Source organism: Ambystoma mexicanum, chromosome 12, assembly GCF_040938575.1.
Source record: "Ambystoma mexicanum isolate Mex_15411 chromosome 12, UKY_AmexF1_1, whole genome shotgun sequence".
NCBI classification, from domain to species: domain Eukaryota; kingdom Metazoa; phylum Chordata; class Amphibia; order Caudata; family Ambystomatidae; genus Ambystoma; species Ambystoma mexicanum.
Window position 1 is genome coordinate 1,115,481,833 of NC_090936.1, and position 23,650 is coordinate 1,115,505,482.

The following is a 23,650-nucleotide window of genomic DNA, read 5'->3' on the forward strand; positions in this document are numbered from 1 at the left end:
TAAGGTAGTTTCTGATTCCTTATAGGACGTTGGACCGTAGTTTGTGATGGTCTCGGCGCAGTCCCATCTGTAACCTAATTAGCATTGTATGTTGTGATAGGTATGTCTGATTTATCTCCCTCCGGTGTGGGAGCTGAGGTTGGGTGCTCCCTGTTCCTTTGCTATCTATTGTGACATTAGTTGTAATTTGAAGGGGTTCAGGGCCAGTGTGTGGTTAATGAAACGTCTTAGTACTTCCATCTTGGTCTTTAGTTTCCTCCTGTCGTGGCTATCTCTGTTAGTCATTCGGTATGTCATGGAGTGTCTTCCTTAAAAGCTTTTGTTTGGTAATTGCTTGTGTGTGATGGTGTGACATGAACTAGTCCCATGCCCAAAAGGATGGTGGAGTGAGCTGCTTGAAAGTGGTGTCCATTCTACTGGGCCAGTATGGCAGGTGTATTAAAGTTGGCAGGATCTTAGCCAGCATATGAGAGCCATATAGCGCCCTGATCCACTGATATCTGTTTGTGCCCTTAGTGGGTAATAGGGAGAAGAGAATAGGAAGTGGCACACATATGCCTAGTATGATATGAGGAATGGAGTTGTCTCAAGAACTTGGAAAAGTCACTGTAAGATGTTGTAGAGGTGCAGACCAGGCTAGTCCTCGTCGGTTGCAACTAAACGGGTGAGCGACGGCATGCAGAGACTGATGGGTGGCGCGTACCTGCACTACGGCCATTCAATGCCACCGAGTTAGCAAGTGAAATAATGATAGAAAGGCATATAGAGATATAGAAACATCAAAAGAACATGCCAAGAGATAGAAAGATAGATTGATTCATGTAGATGGATCAATATAGACAGATAGGTGTTGAATTCTGCCTGTCAGAATGTATTGGTGCATGGGTAGAGTGCACACGTGGAATGTGGTGTTGCCCTGTGTGAGTAGCTGGCTGAGGTGCTGGATGTGCAGTGTTACTGTGCCTGCATCTTAAGGGAGCTGCATAAGGACTGTGCTAAAGGACTTACCTGTACACTGGAATAAAGCTCCCATCTTTATACTGGATCCTGGCATGGTGACTGAAGAAGGCTCGAACCCACCACAAAACAGACAGAGGGAGCAATAGCTAGACAGACAGAGGTACAGATAGAAAGCTAGATAGATGGATAGATAGATAGATAGACAGACAGACAGACAGACAGACAGACAGATAGATAGATAGATAGATAGATATATAGATAGACAGATAGATAGAACACTTTTAAATGGATATTTTGTCTTTGTTTAAACACTGAAAATTCCAAAAGTGAAGGTATCCGCCATGGGTCATTGCAAAGAGGCATGTCATGAAAGGGGATTGAATTCAGTATCTTGGTTGCTGGTGTGTTGTAATGGCTGTTAGAGATAAGGGTGCCGGCCGCGTATCTCGTTTCCTGATCTTCCTCAGGTGTAATGCACCCATCCATTCTCTTAACCCACCTTCGTCTTCAAATGCAGAGACCTCAAGGCCACTGTGGTGAGCAGCAAGACCACAAACTGAAAAATACGCAGCCCGATTATTTCTGCTTTCTATTGGTCTGTTTGTGGCAGGCCTGGGGTTCGAATGCATCGACCGCGGAGGCGACTCTGCTCGTCTAACACTTCCTGAGAGCGCTCGAGCGGGGTGGGTTGTGTAGCCTCTGGAATCCAGCTGTTCGCTGGTGATATGCGGCTGTGGGAATTGGTAATGCTCTTTGTTTTCGTCTTCAAAATGATGATGAAAGTCGAACCACTAACAATGCAAGAAAGCCCAGAGCTTTCGATTTACCATTTTTAGTTGGTGAAAGTTGTTTGATTGAAGCTGTGCAGAAGAAGCTGCTGTTTAGCTTAGCATAGTCTTAGTTCATCCGCGAAGCAAGTCAGCACTTTCCAGTTCTTGCTGCTTATTGAGCGTCTCCACTTATTGTGTGCTAAATATACATGAAAAAATAGGATTATTCACCTTTATGTACACATTCTCGCTCTCTGTCCTATTACTTTCTCTCGTTTTCATCCCCTTCTCTTGCCCTTTCTCTCTCCCCCTTCCTCTCTAATGCTCTCACTGCTTCCTCTTCTTCTTGATATGATATGGCATTTAAAACGCGCCTGAACACAAGTGTTTCTAGGCGCCACAAGACAAGCGAGGGAAGACAAGGCAAATTATCTTCCAAATTATCTTCCTAGGCCTTGTGACATTCAGATCGTGCAAATGCGACAACGCAGGTACAGGGGAAGGAAGTGGGCGAAGTAATTGTAATTGGTCATTTATGTGCAGGTACAGTGGAAGGGAGTGGGCGAAGTAATTGTAATTGGTCATTTATAACATGCTTATTACCCAGAGGTTTCTAAGCGCAGACCCAGGGATCGAACCTGTGTTGCTCCACGTCGTCTTGCTTCCAAGACGCGCGTGTTGTACCTGAGCTGTCCTCCCGAGTCAAAGTGCAAAGGAGAGGGTAGGGGGAAGTGCGGTTAGGGCCAGTAAGGAACTGGGTAAGTGCGACCAGGGCAGTGCAGCTCGGGGTAAGTGCAAGTCGGCAGGGGGGGATGTAGAGGTTACAGAGTACAGACCCTAAGTGCGCAGTAGGCCAGGCATCAGTGCAAGGAGGACTGGTCGTAGAGGAGCCTGGTACCCAGTGATATTCTGAGGTTACCGAGCAACCAGTCAGTGCATCAGAATGGAAGGTTAGCAGGGGAGCGAGAGAGAGAGAAGGCAGTGGAGAAAAAGAGGGTCTTCAGCTGCTTCCAGAACTTCGGGTGGTATGGCTCAAGTCTGAAAGGGGCAGGGAGGCCATTTCAGAGGGAGGCACCTGCAGAGTAGAGAGATCTACCCCCTACTCTGTCTGGAGAATCGTATGACCCTTCGAGAATTGGAGGTAGCTGAGCGAAGGGCTCAAGAAGGAAGGTACTTAGGCAGAGAGAGCTGGATGTAGTGCGGGACCCGAAGATGACACTAAGGGTTCACAAGAAGGCGGGGGTAGATTGCACAACGAGCGCATCCAGAGTGAGAGAGGGAAAGTGAGAGCAGGGGTCCCAATGAGAAGGATCTCCGTCTTACTGGCATTAAGGCAGAGATAGTTGGAGGAGCACTAGTGATGAATCACAGATAGACAGTCAGGAATGAGCGAGGGAGGAGAGGAGTCTGAGGGGAGCCTGAAAGGGAGCTGAGTGTTATCCACATAATACTGAAAGTTGGAGGAGAATGTTAATGTTAATGTTAATGTTAAAGGTCATTTGTACCGCGCACTATCACCACCGGAGAAGGTGGAGATCAGGTGGTCCAAAGGGGCCAGATAGACATTGACGAGTCAGGTTGAGAGGATAGAGCCCTGGGCGACACCACATGTACAGAGAGTGGTGGGGGAGCGGAAGGACCCAAGTTAGGTCGGGGCAAGAGAGAGGAGGTCGGCCAGGCCAGAGCCTTGATCAGTGATGCCCAGGTTCTCACGAAGTCGATTGATTAGGGTGGAGTGATTGACAATGTCGAAAACAGAAGAAAGGTCAAAGAGGATGAGGACAGAAGGAGAGCTAGAGTCAACATTAGAGAGCAGATTTTCACAGGTGCTCAGGAGAGCAGTTTCCATGCCTCTGGCTGCTCTGAAGCCAGACTGGTGGTCGTGGAGGCAACCATCAGATTCAGTGTGGAGAGTAAGCTGCAGATGGCCAAGAGTTTGCCCAGGCAAGGAGTGATAGAAATTGGCGATAGTTTGCTGGACAGGATGGATCGTCAGAAGACTGTTTTAGGAGGGGATGCACAAAGGAGTGCTTGAGGAGACAGGGGAAAGACCCAGTGGCAGAGATCACCGAAGGCTGGTGCAAGGATGTCAATGTGCTCCCTAATGGTTCTGGAAGAGCAGGGGAGCACCTGTTCAGACAAAACTTTCATCAATCAGACTTGTCTCAAAACATCGTCAGGTGTCAAGATAGAGGAGGAGGAGGAAAAAGGAAGAGTAGCGGGAGAGGCCGCCAATGGGGACTGAGAGAGGTAGAGGGTGAGGAAGAGGAGAGTGAGGACTGGATGTCTTGTGTTTAGTGGTGAAATGAGGAGCCAGCGTCATGCAGAGGGCCTGGAAGGGGACAGGAGAGGTGGAGACTGCAGTAGGATTGCCAGCTCCTTGCAGATTTTAAAGAGTTCCACCATTTTATTTAGGCCACATTGACACAGGCTTGGATGTAGACTCTATTCTCGGAGAGAGTCTGCATTGCATTTGGAGCAGGCGGCAGGCCAGTTTGTCAGAGGATGCATCTGAAACCCTCCACTTCCTCTCAGCCACCCTGCACTTGCGTTTCAGGGCGGCGAGGTCGAAGTCATACCAAGAGTTGCACTTGAAGGTAAGCTTCAGACGGATTCTCATGAGAGAGGCAAGGATGTCCAGAGTGTTGGAGATAGAGAGATTCAGGTTAGAGAGGGCTGTGTCAGAGTGTGAATCAGCCACAGGAGTAGTGTCATGATGCCTACCCCCGGGCATCCAGACCAAGTCCATCAACCCCGGAAGCAGGCATCATGTTACCTGGAGCAAACCCAGCAACCCCTGTTAGGGGCTATCTTGGTACAGTCCTGGCGCCTATGGCGCCAGGCTCATATGGGACATCTATCCTGGCGCCATAGGCGCGAGGCTCATATGTTAAAACTTACCTGATGCAGACCATGCTGCAAGGGATCCAAGCATCCAAGCCCATGTGAGGCTTGAAGGGACTATTTTATCTTAGGAACTATTTTGTTACTCGGGTGTGGTTGTGGAGGAATACTTACCCGGGACTACTTTGAAGGCTATTTAAACAACGCCCGAAGAGCAGCACATGCTTCGCGTTATTCTGCATCCAGCAGCGTAACGCTCACCGTGTCTGCAGTCAGCATCCAGCATCCTGCCACGCCCGCCTCGAGTCCAGAGCGCCTAGAAAGAATGGAAAGAAGAAGAAAGGTTAGAACAAGAACTTTACTGGATTTCTTACCTGATTTCGGATTCAGCGCATCTTCGAACCGGAAACAGACTTCATTTTAAACGCGTCGCATCGCCAGCAGCAGCGCCCCGCCATACTCGCCATTCCTCGCAGCATCTCTACGATCCGGTGCTGTCTCCATCACCAGGTTGCCACATTCCAGCACCTGAGGGGGACAAGAAAACAACAAGGTGAGCCAAGGGAACAAACAAGGACAATCTCTTGCCACCATATGCTTACCTGATTTTACCGCAGGAGGTATTGTTTACCAGCACGCCAAATCTTCCTATGCTGCCCTTGCAAGAAAAGAGAAAGCAGTGAGTTAAACCTTGGCATCATTTACCGGACAGTGTTACAAAACACAGACTCTTACCTGAACGCTTTCAGCTGCCACAAGACGAACATCTTTTGGGTCTAAGCTGCAAAAGAAACAAGGAATTGGACAAGAGTGATTATTTGGACATTTTGAACTCTTTAGAACTATATACTTACGGCCTTTCGCCCGGAGGTTTGGAGCCAAGATTTTTCCAGAACTCTTCCAATACCCTCAAGCCAGTGAAGTAAATGGCCATCGACGCGCCCCTGCATTCTTCACAGGGTGGAGAGCTCATCATACAAAACTATAAGGTGAGCTTTGTGAAAGGGAATGTCAGAAGTGATAAGTGGGGACGCAGTGAGGTGTTACTACTCAAATCCACAGGTGGCTAATTCCCTTTCCCCGTCTTTAGGAGACTACTTCTACGGGTCAAGCAGACAAAGCTAGGTGGGCCAGTCCATTCAGTCATCTCTGCACTACGCATCACGTTGGTGGAGACCGTGGCTGTCCAGTTCCGCTCGACACCCCTGTGGGAGCCAGGTGAGAGTAACAAGTAGGAGGAGCAGAGACCAGGGGGGTATGTAACCTTTGGCTCGCCAGGTGCTTTGAACTACAACGCCCATCAATTCTAGCCAGCATGGACATTGGTCAGTGAGCATGGGTGTTTAGTCCAAAACATTTTGAGAGCAGCAGATTGCAGACTCCTGCAAATGTGTATAATGTCTTGACATTGTGTTATATAGTACTTGGCATAAATGCGGAAGATGGTGATGTAAGATAGAATGTTGGGTGTGACTGAGAGAATGTATGTGTGTGAGTAAGAGAATGTGTGTGAGAAGGTTCTAGAGGCAGGCAGTTAGCCTGGGTGATGCGAGCAATTGGTTCTCTCTGAGTAGCTCTGTAACATCTTAATGTAACTGGAAGAAGATGTAATAAAGGACTTATGCTGCAACCATACCTGTATGCCTAATGATCATACATTATTTCACTGGTGTCAAGTTGGTTCAAGGTGACCAGATTGGTGCGGGGGGTGTAGTACAGAAGAGAGAGGACCCACTGCCCCCACAAGTAAGTCCCATCAGCCAGCGAAAAGAGAGAGGAAGTGCAGAAAGTCCCATGGGGAGAGAAGCACTAGTCCCCAAAGCCCCATAAGAAGAAGGGGAGCACTGCACAGGTCCCCCGGGCAAAACAGGGGTAGCTGCAAGAGACAATAAGACTGGGGAGTGCTATGTCGCAGCGCTGAAGAAGGGTCAACCAAGTTAGTCTGGGCGAGCCACAGAGGCAAGAAAAGAGGTGATATGGCCATCTCCAGCGCAATACCCATAGCTCTGCAGAAGACCCATGGCACAAGAAAACCAGGGCGATGACGGAGGGGGATTTGTAGCCCATTTGACCCCAGGGCTGAGCCAAAGGAAGAAGTCTCAGCCGTTACCCAGGGTGATGTGCCAAAGGAGAGCAAGTTGAGTGCTGTGCCAGCACATGTGCGAGGGTGAGGAAAGTAAAATATGCAAGGAAAGGCATCAGATTCAAGGAATGAAGCCCTGGAAATTGAATAAATAGAGCACGGTGAAGAAGAGGGGTGTCGCAGCCTACGAGTTATAAAAAGTACAGTTCCAGCAAATCAAGGGGGCAAGGAACTGAATTCTGCCAAGTAGCCTTCAATGCTGCTTACTGTGCTGTGTGAATGGGGTTTGCAGTGAAAGTTGGGCAACCGGACCTCCCATGGGCTCGGATGCCATGGTAGAAATGGTAGAAATGGTGATATCACGTTAGTCGCTGTGGGAGATGGCGATCCATAGGGTGCCTTACGGCACTGCGTTCGGTGTTGTACGCAGTACCCAAATTGATGAGAGGAAAGGACCCATGCACGCTTTGCAGACGTGATAACGCGCACGAAAGAGATGTGCGTGTGAATTAGTGTCGGAAAAGTATGTTTCCCTTTCTATGTGGTGAAACATATAGTGACAGAAAGGAAGGTACTTTGCACCATGTGAATGTAAATGCAGAACCCCTGGACGGCGAGGTTCTGCGACATGAAGTATTCCGCAGAACAAAAACGAAACGCGAGTTCTTATCAAAGTGCGATGAAACGTAGTGTATGGAACCGGTCTCCAGATAAGTGGAGCCCCAATGAGAGAAAGAAACAAGGAATTGGACAAGAGTGATTATTCAGACATTTTGAACTCTTTAGAACTATATACTTACGGCCTTTCGCCCAGAGGTTTGGAGCCAAGATTTGTCCAGAACTCTTCCAATACCCTCAAGCCAGTGAAATAACTGGCCACCAACGCGCCCCTGCATTCTGCGCAGGATGGAGAGCTCATCATACAAAACTATAAGGTGAGCTTTGTGAAAGGGAATGTCAGAAGTGATAAGTGGGGACGCAGTGGGGTGTTACTACTCAAATCCACAGGTGGCTAATTCCCTTTCCCCATCTTTAGGAGACTACTTCTACGGGTCAAGCAGACGAAGCTAGGTGGGCCAGTCCAGTCAGTCATCTCTGCACTACGCATCACGTTGGTGGAGACCGTGGCTGTCTAGTTCCGCTCGTCACCCCTGTGAGAGCCAGGTGAGCGTAACAGAACACAAAGCCTTCCTACAAATTCTCACCCGGGTGTCATGGAGACCTCAGAAACTGACCAACTGGCCCAATTATTAGGGGAACTTAGGGCTGAAGTACATGCCGCTCGCCAAGAAACTAATACACTCAGGAAAGAGTTGATTGTTTCAAAGGAACGCACTGATGACCTTGCTAGACAATTACTGCAAAACCAATCGGGGCAAACACCCCTACCGGGACTCGTGGGGGATTCCAAACCCTGTTTCACCAAGCAACCCTGTGCAAGTGATTTTACCAGGCAATATCCCTTTAGCCCCGCCAGTACGCTTTGCGGGGGACCCGAAAAGATTTGACGTGTTCATGAACCAATGCCGTTTGCACTTTTTATGCAGACCTGGAGCCTTTCCAAACGATCAAGCCAAAGTAGCCTTCATATTATCCTATCTCAGCGGCAGTGCAGCGGATTGGTCAATCCCACTAATCAATCAGGATGACCCTATTCTTCAGGATTTTCAGGGTTTCCAAATGAGCATGGAAAGACTATTTGCCCGGCACTCTCAAGGACAGGCCCTGGATAACGAACTTTTGTCCCTACCACAGGGTAACCAAGACCTTCTAACCTACATAGCAACCTTTAATAGGTTGGTGGTGGAAACTGGATGGCCCGAGGAAAAACGGGTTACGTTGTTTCATCGGGGACTTCGAGGAGAACTCAAAGATGTTTGGCTCAAGTTGTGAACCCACCTCAAGACTGTGCTGAATATACAGATTTAGTGGTCCACTTAGATCACAGACTTCAGAATCGAAAGGCTGATCGAGCCAAGTTCGAGAACCGGGTGGTGGTTAAACCCAACGCTACCCCCAAATGAACAGATGCCTCAGAACCCATGCAAATCGGAGGAGTTAAAGGACCCTTGACACAGAAGGAAAGAGAAAAGAGGCGGCAAATACAATTATGTCTATACTGTGGAACTTCGGGACATTTTCTATGGGATTGGCCTGTAAAACCACCCAAGAAGGTGGTAGGAGCTGCTGATAAAAGCCATATGGAGCCTGACTCGGGAAACGACCACGCACGACAAGCGTAGAGGTCCGCTTGCCGAGCTTGCAGAAGGATACTCAGACCTCGCATTTCATCATACCAATGGTCTTTATAGATCCAATGCAGCCATCATGTTTGCACGCAGTTAGGGCATACATTGATAGCAGGGCCATAGGAAACTATGTGGACCACGAATTGGCTTCTAGGATGAATCTTCCTCTCTGTAGAAAGACCCCTTCGGATGTTATCACCACAGTCGATGGAACTGAAATTGCCTCTGGACCTGTAACTCATTCCACCGCAGAGATGACATTATTGGGTCAGGATGGGCATCGAGAGACTATTGTGTTTGATTTAATCAAAGCCCTGCAGTTCCAAATAATACTGGGGATACCTTGGTTGGAAACACATAATCCTTGTATTGATTGGCGAGAGAAGAGAATAACCTTCCCGGATTGTGCACGTACTTGTTACCCAATAAAAACCTTGAACAAAGACCTGGCCACAGTCGCTACTCCAGTTGTGCAGTTACCGCACGAATATCAAGAATTCCAGGATGTTTTCCACAAAGAACAGGCAAACACCTTACCACCTCACAGATCATACGATTGTCAAATTGATCTCATACCTGGTGCACAACCTCCATGTAGTAGGATCTACGCACTTACGGAACCCGAGAACCTTCACCTACAACAATACTTGGACCAATACCTTGCCAATGGCTTCATTCGTTCATCCAAGTCCCCTGCATCTTCAGCTTTGTTCTTCGTGCCAAAAAAGGAAGGTGACCTCAGAACGTGCATAGACTACCGCACCTTAAATCAGATCACGGTTAAGAACCGATACCCTTTGCCTCTGATCCCAAAATTACTAGACCAAGTAAAGGACGCTTGCATCTACACTAAATTAGATCCCCGAGGGGCATACCATTTGGTACGTGTTAAGAAAGGCGATGAATGGAAGACTGCTTTTCGCACTAAGTACGGGTTATTCGAATACCAGGTGATGCCCTTCGGGTTGTGCAATGCACCAGCAGCCTTCCAGTATTTTATGAACGATCTCCTTCGTGAACTCATTGACGTCCGTGTTGTCGTATACATAGACGATATTCTAGTGTACTCCTCTTCAGAATCAGACCATGTGAAGCACGTTTGTGCAGTCCTTGAGAAACTACGCCAGCACAAGTTATCTGCAAAATTGGAAAAATGCGTTTTAGATACCACAGAAGTTGAATTTCTTGGATTTATCCTGACTCCAAATGGAGTTCGAATGGACTCTCGAAATGTGGACGCAATTCTCAAATGGCCATCACCCAGTTCAGTTAAAGGAGTACAAAGCATGCTCGGATTTGCTAATTTCTATCGCAGGTTCATTCCGGATTTCTCGCACGTTGTACACCCTATCACAGCGCTCTTGCAAAAAAACAAACGCTTCTTGTGGACTGAAGAAGCTGAGAATGCCTTCCAAGAACTGAAAGCGAAATTCATGTCTGCACCTGTATTAAAGCATCCGCGTCCTGAACTCCCATACATAGTTGAAACCGATGCATCCAGTTTAGCCATGGGAGCTGTCCTGTCCCAGAAGGATCCTGATACCGGTCAACTTCACCCAGTTGCATTTTAGTCCAGAAAGTTCTCGGCACCCGAGGTAAACAATGCGGTTAACGATAAGGAGCTATTGGCTATCAAATACACCTTCAAGGCTTGGCGGCATTATCTTCCTGGTGCCAGGCATACCATTACTGTAATCACCGATCACGGGAACTTGCAGTATTTAAAGACAGCCAAAGCCCAATCATCACGCCAACTTCGATGGGCATTGTTCTTTGCCGAGTTCGATTTCGTGATCACTTATCGACCAGGCTGTAAAAATGGCAAGGCAGATGCCTTATCCCGAATAGGAATGGAAGAAGCATATGCGAACCCCGAGCCGGTGCCTATAATTTCAGAACAAAGAATTCTTGACATAACTACTTTACAAATCCTATAAGATATTCAGGTAAATATCCAACAACTCTTTGATCCAACAGCCCTGCAGGACTGGGTAAAGAAAGGCTCAGACTACTCTGTCATCAATGACCTACCTTGTCTATGTCTATGTCTATGTCTATGTGTTTATAACGCGCTGACAGCCCGCGGGCATAAGGGCGCGGAGAACACCTGAGAAAAGAGTCTTGTTGAAAACAGTAGGAACTGAAAACAGTTCAGGAAAGGGCTGATAATCATATGTATACCAGTGGGAGAGCCTGAAAAGTCCGGAGGCTATTGGAAAAGGTGGGTTTTCAGTAATTTCCTGAAATTACCATAGTTTCCTTCTAATCTTAGATTCCCTGGGAGGTTGTTCCAAAATTTGGCTGCTTTGAATGGAAAGGCTCTGCCCCCCCCCCCCCCTGCTGCTCGTTTTACCCTAGGGATAACCAAGAGGCCTGTGTCGGCTGATCTCAGGTTTCTCCTAGGTGTGTAGAGTGCAAATTTCTCTTTGAAGTATCCTGGCGCCGTGCTATATAGGCATCTGTGAACGATCATCATGGCCTTAAAGTAGACTCTTTCTTCAATTCTGAGCCAGTGAAGATCTTTCCTTGCAGCCGATATGTGGTTTCCAAATTTAATTTTCTTAACAATGCGAACTGCCTCATTTTGCATGACCTGGCAATGATGCAGCTCTTTCTTGGTGGCCCCCACCAATAGTGCATTGCCGTAGTCGAGACGGGATAGTATGATCGCTCTTGCGATATTTGCCGTGTTTGCTTCACTTATGTAAGGTCTAATGGCTCTCAACAAGTGCAAGTAATATGTGTTGTTTTTGTGTAGATAGTTTACTTGTGCTTTGGCCCCCACTGAGGCTTCTACCAACATCCCAAGTGTTTTGACCTGGGGTAAAACTGGGATTTTGGCATTTTTTATTCTGAAAACCTTATATTGATCTCCTAATTTGGTTCTTGCATGCTGAGCTCCAAAGATCATGAGCTCAGTCTTGCTATTGTTGAGGCACATCCAATGCTTCTGCATCCAGATATCAATGATTTTATATACTTCTTCTACTTTCGCACTATCTAGTGTATAGTCTCCCGTCATTTCAAAAACCAGCTGAGTATCATCGGCATAGTTAGTGAAAAACACACCGATGCTTTCCAATAATTCACACAAGCTACGCATGTAGACGTTGAAAAGCAGAGGGGACAGACTGGCTCCCTGCGGTACTCCAAATAGGATGAGAGCTGCTTCTGAGAAAGTGTCTCCCCAGTGAATGCGTGCCCACCTGTCAAATAAGAAGGATGCTATCCAGGCCAGTGCTGTTGGAGAGCAACCTATAGTTTTATCTAGAGCCTCTTGTAGTAGTTGATGGTCCACTAGGTCGAACGCTGCACTAAGATCCAGCAGCATGAGCATCCCCGACTTGCCCTGTTCTATCAGCTCTAACATGTGGGATTGATTATTATCAAAGGCGTCTATTTCTACCACATAAGGAACTACAAGAACTAGTCATCTCCAATTATCATGACACCCTGATGGAAGGGCACCCAGCTATCGCAAAAACTGAAGTTAAAATTAAGGGACAATTCTGGTGGCCCACCTGGTGAAAAGACGTAAAGTCATTTGTAATGTCCTGTGGCATTTGCGCCCAAAACAAAAGTCAGAAGAAAAAACCGGCTGGCCTTTTACAACCCTTGGATATTCCACCTACACCATGGCACACCTTATTGTTAGACTTTATTACAGACCTACCTCCATGTAATGGATTTAACACCATTCTCGTTATTGTGGATCTTTTTTCCAAAATGGCCCACTTTATTCCTTTAAAGGGATTACCTTCTGCTTCAATTCTGGCCAAGGAATTTCTCGAAAACATTGTTCGAATACACGGATTTCCCTCCGTATTGGTCTCTGACCGAAGTAGTCAATTCATTTCACATTTTTGGAAGAAATGTTGTTAATTGGTGCAAATCGACGTGAGGTTATCGACCAGTCACCATCCCCAGACCGATGGTCAAACGGAGAGGGCCAACCAGACTCTTGGACAGTACCTGCGTTGTATGTTACACCAGACTGAAAGTAATTGGAAGGACATTCTATGGATTTCCGAATATGCATACAATAACTCTGTACTTTCTGGAACTGGACAAAGCCCCTTTTATACCATATACAGGCACCACCCTCGAACCTCAGAACTTGACTCGCCTCAACACTTAGAAATGCCCGCAGTGAACCATCTGCACGCTACTATTACACAAGCCTTTAAGGAAGCAACTGAACATTTGAAAAATGCGAAAGAAAAGTACAAGAAAAATGCTGATCAGCATCGAAGTGATGCTCCAAAATACCAAATTGGGGATCAAGTTTGGTTGGCCACAAAACACATACCTCTAAAGGGAAAGCAGACCTTTAACCATAGATATTTGGGACCTTACTTTATTAAGGCCATTGTCAACCCGGTGGCCGTCAAATTGGAATTACCTGCGAATTCACCCTGCCTTCCATGTGTCACTTCTGAAGACAGTACAACCTGGGGCAAGACTAACCAAGCCACCTGACCCCGTCCTTATAGACGGGGAACCCGAATTTGAAGTGAAAAGTATCATGGACTCCAAAATGGTTAAGTCGAGACTTTTTTATTTAATCGACTGGAAAGGTTACGGACCACAAGAACGGTGATGGGAACCTAGTGACCACGTTCATGCACCTAGGTTGGTGAGAAGATTCCACCGGAATTTCTCAGACAAACCAAGGCCAAGGGGAGGAACGACTTTAGGAGGGGCCTTGGGGGGGGAGTGCTGTCATGATGCCTACCCCCGGGCATCCAGACCAAGTCCATCAACCCCGGAAGCAGGCATCATGTTACCTGGAGCAAACCCAGCAACCCCTGTTAGGGGCTATCTTGGTACAGTCCTGGCGCCTATGGCCTATGGTGCCAGGCTCATATGGGACATCAGTCCTGGCGCCATAGGCGCCAGGCTCATATGTTAAAACTTACCTGATGCAGACCATGCTGCAAGGGATCCAAGCATCCAAGCCAATGTGAGGCTTGAAGGACTATTTTATCTTAGGAACTATTTTGTTACTCGGGTGTGGTTGTGGAGGAATACTTACCTGGGACTACTTTGAAGGCTATTTAATCCACGCCTGAAGAGCAGCACATGCTTCGCGTTATTCTGCATCCAGCAGCGTAACGCTCACCGTGTCTGCGGTCAGCATCCAGCATCCTGCCACGGCCACCTCGAGTCCAGAGCGCCTAGAAAGAAGGGAAAGAAGAAGAAAGGTTAGAACAAGAACTTTACTGGATTTCTTACCTGATTTCGGATTCAGCGCATCTTCGAACCAGAAACAGACTTCATTTTAAACGCATCGCATCGCCAGCAGCCGCGCCGCGCCATACTCACCGTTCCTCGCAGCATCTCTACGATCCGGTGCTTTCTCCATCACCAGGTTGCCGTATTCCAGCACCTAAGGGGGACAAGAAAACAACAAGGTGAGCCAAGGGAACAAACAAGGACAATCTCTTGCCACCATATGCTTACCTGATTTTACCGCAGGAGGTATTGTCCACCAGCACGCCAAATCTTCCTACGCTGCACCTGCAAGAAAAGAGAAAGCAGCGAGTTAAACCGTGGCATCATTAACCGGACAGTGTTACAAAACACAGACTCTTACCTGAATGCTTTCAGCTGCCACAAGTTTGGGTCTAAGCTGCAAAAGAAACAAGAAATTGGACAAGAGTGATTATTTGGACATTTTGAACTCTTTAGAACTATATACTTACGGCCTTTCACCCGGAGGTTTGGAGCCAAGATTTTTCCAGAACTCTTCCAATACCCTCAAGCCAGTGAAGTAACTGGCCATCAACGCGCCCCTGCATTCTTCACAGGGTGGAGAGCTCATCATACAAAACTATAAGGTGAGCTTTGTGAAAGGGAATGTCAGAAGTGATAAGTGGGGACGCAGTGAGGTGTTACTGCTCCAATCCACAGGTGGCTAATTCCCTTTCCCCATCTTTAGGAGACTACTTCTACGGGTCAAGCAGACGAAGCTAGGTGGGCCAGTCCATTCAGTCATCTCTGCACTACGCATCATGTTGGTGGAGACCGTGGCTGTCCAGTTCCGCTCGACACCCCTGTGGGAGCCAGGTGAGAGTAACAAGTAGGAGGAGCAGAGACCAGGGGGGTATGTAACCTTTGGCTCGCCAGGTGCTTTGAACTACAACGCCCATCAATTCTAGCCAGCATGGACATTGGTCAGTGAGCATGGGTGTTTAGTCCAAAACATTTTGAGAGCAGCAGATTGCAGACTCCTGCAAATGTGTATAATGTCTTGACATTGTGTTACATAGTACTTGGCATAAATGCGGAAGATGGTGATGTAAGATAGAATGTTGGGTGTGACTGAGAGAATGTATGTGTGTGAGTAAGAGAATGTGTGTGAGAAGGTTCTAGAGGCAGGCAGTTAGAGAGTCCCTGCCTGGGTGATGCGAGCAAGTGGTTCTCTCTGAGTAGCTCTGTAACATCTTAATGTAACTGGAAGAAGATGTAATAAAGGACTTATGCTGCAACCATACCTGTATGCCTAATGATCATACATTATTTCACTGGTGTCAAGTTGGTTCAAGGTGACCAGATTGGTGCGGGGGGTGTAGTACAGAAGAGAGAGGACCCACTGCCCCCACAAGTAAGTCCCATCAGCCAGCGAAAAGAGAGAGGAAGTGCAGAAAGTCCCATGGGGAGAGAAGCACTAGTCCCCAAAGCCCCATAAGAAGAAGGGGAGCACTGCACAGGTCCCCCGGGCAAAACAAGAGGGGTAGCTGCAAGAGACAATAAGACTAGGGAGTGCTATGTCGCAGCGCTGAAGAAGGGTCAACCAAGTTAGTCTGGGCGAGCCACAGAGGCAAGAAAAGAGGTGATATGGCCATCTCCAGCGCAATACCCATAGCTCTGCAGAAGACCCATGGCACAAGAAAACCAGGGCGATGAAGGAGGGGGATTTGAAGCCCATTTGACCCCAGGGCTGAGCCAAAGGAAGAAGTCTCAGCCGTTATCCAGGGTGATGTGCCAAAGGAGAGCAAGTTGAGTGCTGTGCCAGCACATGTGCGAGGGTGAGGAAAGTAAAATATGCAAGGAAAGGCATCAGATTCAAGGAATGAAGCCCTGGAAATTGAATAAATAGAGCACGGTGAAGAAGAGGGGTGTCGCAGCCTACGAGTTATAAAAAGTACAGTTCCAGCAAATCAAGGGGGCAAGGAACTGAATTCTGCCAAGTAGCCTTCAATGCTGCTTACTGTGTTGTGTGAATGGGGTTTGCAGTGAAAGTTGGGCAACCGGAACTCCCATGGGCTCGGATGCCATGGTAGAAATGGTAGAAGTGGTGATATCACGTTAGTCGCTGTGGGAGATGGCGATCCATAGGGTGCCTTATGCCACTGCATTCGGTATTGTACGCAGTACCCAAATTGATGAGAGGAAAGGACCCATGCACGCTTTGCAGACGTGATAACACGCACGAAAGAGATGTGCGTGTGAATTAGTGTCGGAAAAGTATGTTTCCCTTTCTATGTGGTGAAACATATAGAAACAGAAAGGAAGGTACTTTGCACCATGTGAATGTAAATGCAGAACCCCTGGACGGCGAGGTTCTGCGACATGAAGTATTCCGCAGAACAAAAACGAAACGTGAGTTCTTATCAAAGTGCGATGAAACGTAGTGTATGGAACCGGTCTCCAGATAAGTGGAGCCCCAATGAGATTGAGGGGCGGTGTTAAGACGGATTTCTGAACTCTGTCCTGGTGGCGCAGAAGTTCAGAAGGCCAACCTAATTACTTGGAACAGGGTAACCTCTGGACGAGCCAGACCAATCAAGGTAGCGATCGCGGCGGTCAAGACTAGGTCTCAAGAGGGGTGAGGGTGACTGAAAGCCCGCAATGAGCACACAAAGCAAGAGCGCTTACAAACTACTCCAAACAGTTGTTATATCAAAAATATATACACATTTATTTTAAGGCCTTTAAAATAATGACCGTAGCGAGAAAATCACAATATCACAATATTAAGCCAACACATACCATATCAACACAATATATATACAAATACGACAGTCGCAAGCGTTATATGCACGAAATGTGTAGTCCACCTAAAAGGGAAGGAAAACAGGCAGTGCGATAATGCTTTAGACTCAGTTCGCCTTCAGAGGCACCTAACTAGATGGAATTCCGAGCCCTGCGAAGAGTGGAGCCTTGTGCTCAAAGTACCTGCACATGCTGATGCCAACGGCCAAAAGGAGAAGCTCTTCGGAGGAAGTCAGGCAGTTCGGGTTAGTGCACAACAGAAGAAGAACAGGTTCCGCGACTCAAGCACAGCCTCCACAGAGAGCAGAAGCAGAGCGCGAGTATGGACAAAAGGGTGCTGTTTTTACACAGCGGGGAAAAGCAATGGGCTACTGCAGGAGGGCGACCAGATCCTAGCTATACTACTCACCGGTCCCCGATGCAAGCAGACCCAGGCTTCTCCACGTTAGTTTCAGCAGCTGGCAGGTTCAGAAGAGCCGGGAATGCCTCGTCGTCGTGTAGAGAAAAAAGACGTCCCAATCGAAGAAACCTGCACAGTTTTGTCACCACAGCAGGGCAACAGAGCGGCCGTGTGTATCTGAGCCAAATGTACACTACTCACTTCAGACTTGGGAACGCCAAGTGTACTAAGCGTGTGAGAGTGACAAGGACTCGAAATACAACACAACCTGGCGGCGGTTACAGAGCAGGACTCCCGTGTAAGCTGGTCAGTCAACTGGATGACCCAGAGACGTTTCCGAAGGCTTACTGGCAGGAGATGATGAAGTCGCCGAGAATAGCTGTTCCTGCTATTCCAAAGGTCGAAGCACCAGTACAGGCCTTCTGGTTCGATCAAAGGAGGAAAGGGTTTCACAGGAAGAGAGCAGTGCAAAGGAGGAGTCCTTCAGCGGGTCACCAGCGATTCCTCGGTCCAGCCTCTTGGTTGCAGGATACTTGGCTCCTGTATTCCTTCGTTCGTGAGAACTCAGGAGATCGACATGGTAGTGGTGTTTCCAGCCCCCTCTTATCCACGGTTCCCTTCGCGCCAAAATGGAGGGGAGCCAATGGGAGATCCGCTCATCAACACACACACCATTCGTGGACCAATCACGGACCACGGTGGTCCCAGGCATTCACACCACCCTAGACTCTCTGGCACCCAGGATGTGTATTGGGACCAGACATCCCAGCCCACACCCTGGAGGCACACAAAAGACATGTAGAAGCCCGCGAAAGCATCCGTGTTTCGCGGGAAAGTACATGCCCAAATAAGGAAGGCCCGGGTCGCTCGACCTGGGGAAGGTGAAGGGAGCAAGACGGTCAGTGGACAGAACAAAGGAGCCTCGTGGTCTGGCCATTTTGCGAGCCAGGCCACCATTTTGGGTTCAGTGCGAAAAACGTGCTTAGAACGCCAAAAGGAGCTCAAAATACACAAAACGATCGCTGCCACCATTCCAGTCCCTGAATGACTTGCACCGATCAAATACAATCCTAAACGAGTATCTAGGGCCTGTAGAAGGCTAGAGACCCAAGAGAGCTGTAACTTAGCTTACAGTGCCCTCTTGTGTCATGTTGCACTAAAGCCGCAACATGATAAAAGAAACTACGGGAAACAGCGTTCCCCGGTACTGACTGTCTTAAGGGCATGTCAGTTTCCCCATAAGAAAAGGAGCGAAAGCCCAGAGGAGTGCAGCAGAAGGCTGCACTTCTCTGGCAAAGTCAAGAACAAGGTGAAAAACAACAGCAAAATGTTTAGGGGTTGCCACATGGAAGGAAAGTTACCTACAATTACGAAATCTTTCCTAACACTCGCCCCTCCCAGACTATGGAGAGGGGGAACTAATCCACCCCTGGATGAGTCTCTTGTTCAGGTCGGTTAAACATTCTGGACAACCCATCAGCATTGCTATGTTGGACACCTGGCCTATGCTCAATACTGAAGTCGAAGCCTTGTAGACTTATGGACCACCTAAGCAACTTTGGATTCTCCCCCTTCATGTTCATTAGCCACTTTAACGGCTTATGGTCAGTTTGCACAGTGAAGTGGGTCCCATAGAGGTAGGGCCTCAGCTTCCTTAGGGCCCACACAACAGAGAAACATTCTTTCTCTACCGTGGACCATCTGAGCTCTCTGTCCTTAAGCTGGCGACTAATAAAACCGATAGGGTGTTCCTTACCCTTCTCATCTACTTGTGATAGTACAGCTCCTATCCCAGTGTCAGAGGCGTCCATCTGCACGATAAAAGGTCTTTGATAATCAGGGGCCCTGAGGACAGGGGCCTGGCACAAGGAGTCTTTTAAGCCATTGAAGGCCTTCTCACACTCGTCAGTCCAAGTTACCTTCTTGGGTTTCTTCGGAGTTGTGAGGGCAGTCAGAGGAGCAGCTATGGTGCCATAGTCTGCCACAAAATTGCGGTAATACCCCGTGAGTCCTAAGAAGGCTCTCGCTTGGGTTTGCGTAGTGGGGGTAGGCCAGTCTTGTACTGCTTGTACTTTACTGGGTAGAGGCTGTATCCTCCCTCCACCTACTTCATGTCCAAGGTAAACCACTGAGCTTTGTCCAATCTGGCATTTACTAGCCTTTATGGTCAAGTGGGCTTTCTGAAGAGCCTGGAGCACAATCCCGAGGTGTTTCACATGGTCTTCCCAGGTGGCACTGAAAACTGCTATATCGTCCAGATATGCAAGACAGAATTCGTCCAACCCATTCAACACATGATTCACAAGCCTCTGGAAAGTGGCAGGTGCATTCTTCAACCCGAAAGGCATTACCCGGAATTGGTAAAGGCCGTCTGGAGTAGAAAATGCTGTCTTCTCCTTGGCATGCTCTGCTAAAGCTATTTGCCAATAGCCAGCAGTGAGGTCAAACGTGCTGAGGTACTTGGAGGCACCCAAAGTATCCACCAGCTCATCTATTCGAGGCAAGGGGTGTGCGTCTGTCTTGGTGACAGCATTCAGAGCCCTGTAATCCACGCAGAACCTCAATTCAGAAGTGCCTGCCTTTGGAACCAAAACCACAGGGCTGGACCAAGGACTACTAGAGGGTTCAATCACCCCAAGGTCTAACATTTTGTTGACCTTGGTCTTAATATAAGACCGTACTTTGTCTGACATCCTGTATCCCCTACTTTTGGTAGGTACACTGTCTCCTGTGTCAATGTTATGTTTGCACCAAGGTGTCAAACCAGGCGACTGTGAAAACGGGGGAAAACTGCCTAAGCAAACTTTTCACCTCAGCCTGCTGATCAGAAGTCAGGTGAGGGGCCACTCGGACACCCTCAAAGGAGCTATCTGAAGGACCGCTCTGGAACAGGTCGGGGAGAGGTTCAGACTCCTCTTCCTCAACGTCTGAAGCCAGTAGCAGTGCTGCGATTTCGACTCTTGGGACGAAAGCCTTCAGCCTATTCACGTGAAACACTTTTGGAGCCTGTCCAGGCCTTCCAAGGTCCACTAAATAGTTAACCTCACCCAGGGGCTCCACCACTGTGTAAGGGCCTGACCATTTGTCCTGTAAAGCTCGAGGCCTTATGGGATTCATGATCAGGACTTGCTGACCAGGTGTAAAGTTGATGAGGGAAGCTTTCTGGTCGTACCAATGTTTCACCAGCGCTTGTCCTGCCTTCAATTTATCACTAGCCAAGCCCTTCAGAAGTACCATCCGTTTTCTGAGCCCTAGCACATAATCAACTACGTTGGTAGTAACAGGGGGAGTGGGCATCTCCCATCCCTCTTTGACGATGGCTAAGGGTCCCCGTACAGGATGACCGAACAGAAGTTCGAAGGGGCTGAAGCCAACACCCTCCTGTGGTACCTCTCGGTAGGCAAACAGTAAGCATGGTAAAAGAAGATCCCATTTTCTTCTCTGAGGCTCCTCCAGAGCCCCAATCATGCTCTTTAACGTTCTGTTGAAAGGTTCCACCAGACCATTGGTCTGGGGGTGGTATGCAGAAGAGAACTTGTAGGTGACCCCACATTCTTTCCACATAGCCTGCATATACTTCGACATAAAGTTGCTGCCCCGATCTGACACAACTTCTTTAGGGAAGCCAACCCTAGTAAATATGCCGGGTAAAGCTTTTGCAACTGACTTGGCAGTTACAGTTTTCAATGGGATGGCCTCAGGATATCTGGTTGCATGGTCGACCAGCACCAGGATAAACCTATTGCCCGAGGATGTTTGCGGGTCAAGGGGACCAACGATGTCGATCCCTACCCTTTCAAATGGTACCCCCACAACTGGGAGCGGTACCAACGGAGCTTAGATTGTCGCGCCAACAGGAGGCACAACTCCTGCAGTGACTTTCTACTTGCACCCCCATCTTGGGCCAGTAGAAGTGCATGGATAACCTTTGCTTGGTCCTCATCATAACAAGGTGACCAGCAAGGGGAACTTCATGCGCCAACTGCAGGAGGAAGGGCCTAACAGCAAGGGGAACCACCAACCTCCTATGGTCTCCTTCTGTAGACTCTGTGGGCTCACTATACAGGAGTCCACCTTCCCAATAAATCCTATGTGTCCCAGGAGGTTCACCCTCAAGCTGGGCGCAGGCCTGTCTCCTTAGGCCTTCCAGAGATGGGCACTCACGTTGGCCTTTACTGAATTCGTCCCTATCAGGACCTCCTTCAACTAACAAGTCTTTTAGTTCAGGATGATCGTTGGGGTCGAATACTTCAGGCATCGCCACCTCCTCGTCAGGCCCGGGCGATTGACCAACTTCCTCCACCGCAGTGGTAGGCGAGCTCGGGGGAATATTCTCTTTCCCTCGTCGTGACTTGTTGACTCCTTTCGCCTTGGGTTTCCCCTTCGGCTGGGGCGGCGTATTGGACTTGGCCAATGCTGCCCGTGCTTGAGACCGTGTGTAGGGTCTTTCGGCAGTGTCTCCTACGAGCCCTAAAGCTCTGAGATCATTACCTAACAAGACCTTTCCCGGGACGTTTCTCTGAATGCTCACTGGAATCCTGACTGCTGTACCATTTAAAGTAAGATTTACAGGTATTACTGGAAACATACGGAGGGGGCCGTCAGCCAACTTAGTGGGCATCAGAGTAGCTCTGGCAACTTCCTCTGAGTCTACCAAGGTAGAATCCACTACAGTGCGACTGCACCCACTATCCCTAAGAGCTGGAGTATCCACTCCATTGATCAGCACGCTGTCTTTAAAATAGTGCTTGGTATTATCCGGAATCCTAGCATAAGCCTCTGCGACTTTAGGCTCCCAGGAACCCAGGGACACTAAAACTACCTCAGCCTCTATCCCGCTGGGAAATGAGTCTGAGGAGAAGGATGCTCCTGTAATCTCTTCTTCCTCGTAGGAGGAGAAGGCCAGATTAGCGGAGTGGACCCCCAAAGGTCTAACCTTACAACGGGGATCCCCCTTCACGTGGTCAGTTGCTCCACAAGCAAAACAAGATCCATTGGGTCTGTTTACATAGGGAGGCTTATTGTAACCAGAGTTTTGTTTCGGAGGCTGACCTCCACTACCCTGTGAGTTCTCTTGTGTCCTACCCTTATTTTTCTTTTTGTGGCCCTTATGGGAAGAAGATTTAGCAGATTCTCCACCCTCCATATCTTTGGACTTTTTCCCTTCCTCCTGCTTACCAGGATGAGTTTTGTCCTTATGGGACACTCGATGTGACACCCATAAGTCTGCTGCAATGGCCAGCTTCTTAGGATCTATCTCCTTCGAATCAGCCAAATGCTGCTTAATCTCCGGGGAAGAAGAAGCAAAAATGTGTTCCAGCATGACAAGATTTATCATGCCTTCGAAGGTAGAAACCTTATAACCTTCGGCCCAGCCAGTTAAGTTTTTCAAGGATTCAGTGACATAAGATACCCAAGTACCACCTTCCTTTTTCTTATACTCTCTGAAACGTTTCAAATATTGGGCCGGAGTCTTCCCAAACTTTAAAATTAGAGTTTGCTTTAACAGTGCGAAATCAGCTCGCTCAGCCTTTGACATTTCCATAATGGCACTACAGCCAGAATGGGGCAGTCTGCTGAGTAACCATGCAATCTTATCAGCATTGTCAACTTGTTGAACTTCGCATGCATACTCAAACGCATTCAGCCAGTCCATAATGTCATTCCTTTCTTCATACACACTGAGCAGATCTTTCGGAAACCGTGGATGAGAGGAAGCCCCAGACCCATGTCCAGGACCCTTGGACCCATTTGCAAACTGAAGCTTGGCCAGTTCCAACTGGTGATCCCTGTCTTTTTGTTTTTCTGCCTGTTCGATTTTTAGTTTGGCTATGCTGAATTCAAGCTCCTGCTGCCTAAACCGCAGCTCTTGCTTCTTGAATTCAAGCATAGCCTCCCCATCAGCACTGGCAGAGCAAACATTAGACATCACATCCTCCCTGTCCTCGTGGTCGCGATGGATCAGTGCAGCGGCAGAACCGTCGGTTCTACCAGTGAGAGCAGCCCCACCACCTTCTGCACTGTCCTCAGAAGTTATAGCATCAAGCTGCGCTTCTTGCCACACCACGGTTCTTTGGATCATTTCCAATTTAGTGCCTTGAGAGGAAACACCTCTCTCCGCACACATCTTCTTCAATGTTTCTGATTTGGAAGCATTTAAAGTTAACAAGGTATTTGTTTCCATATTGTTAGATAGGACTATGGCCTTTTTAAAGTTATACTACAACAATTCACTACGTGTCCTGGTTGGAATAGCCTGAAATGCCTTAGTTCGTGCGCAACACTGGATACCTTCAGTCGTATCCCACCGCTGTACACCAATTTGTTAAGACGGATTTCTGAACTC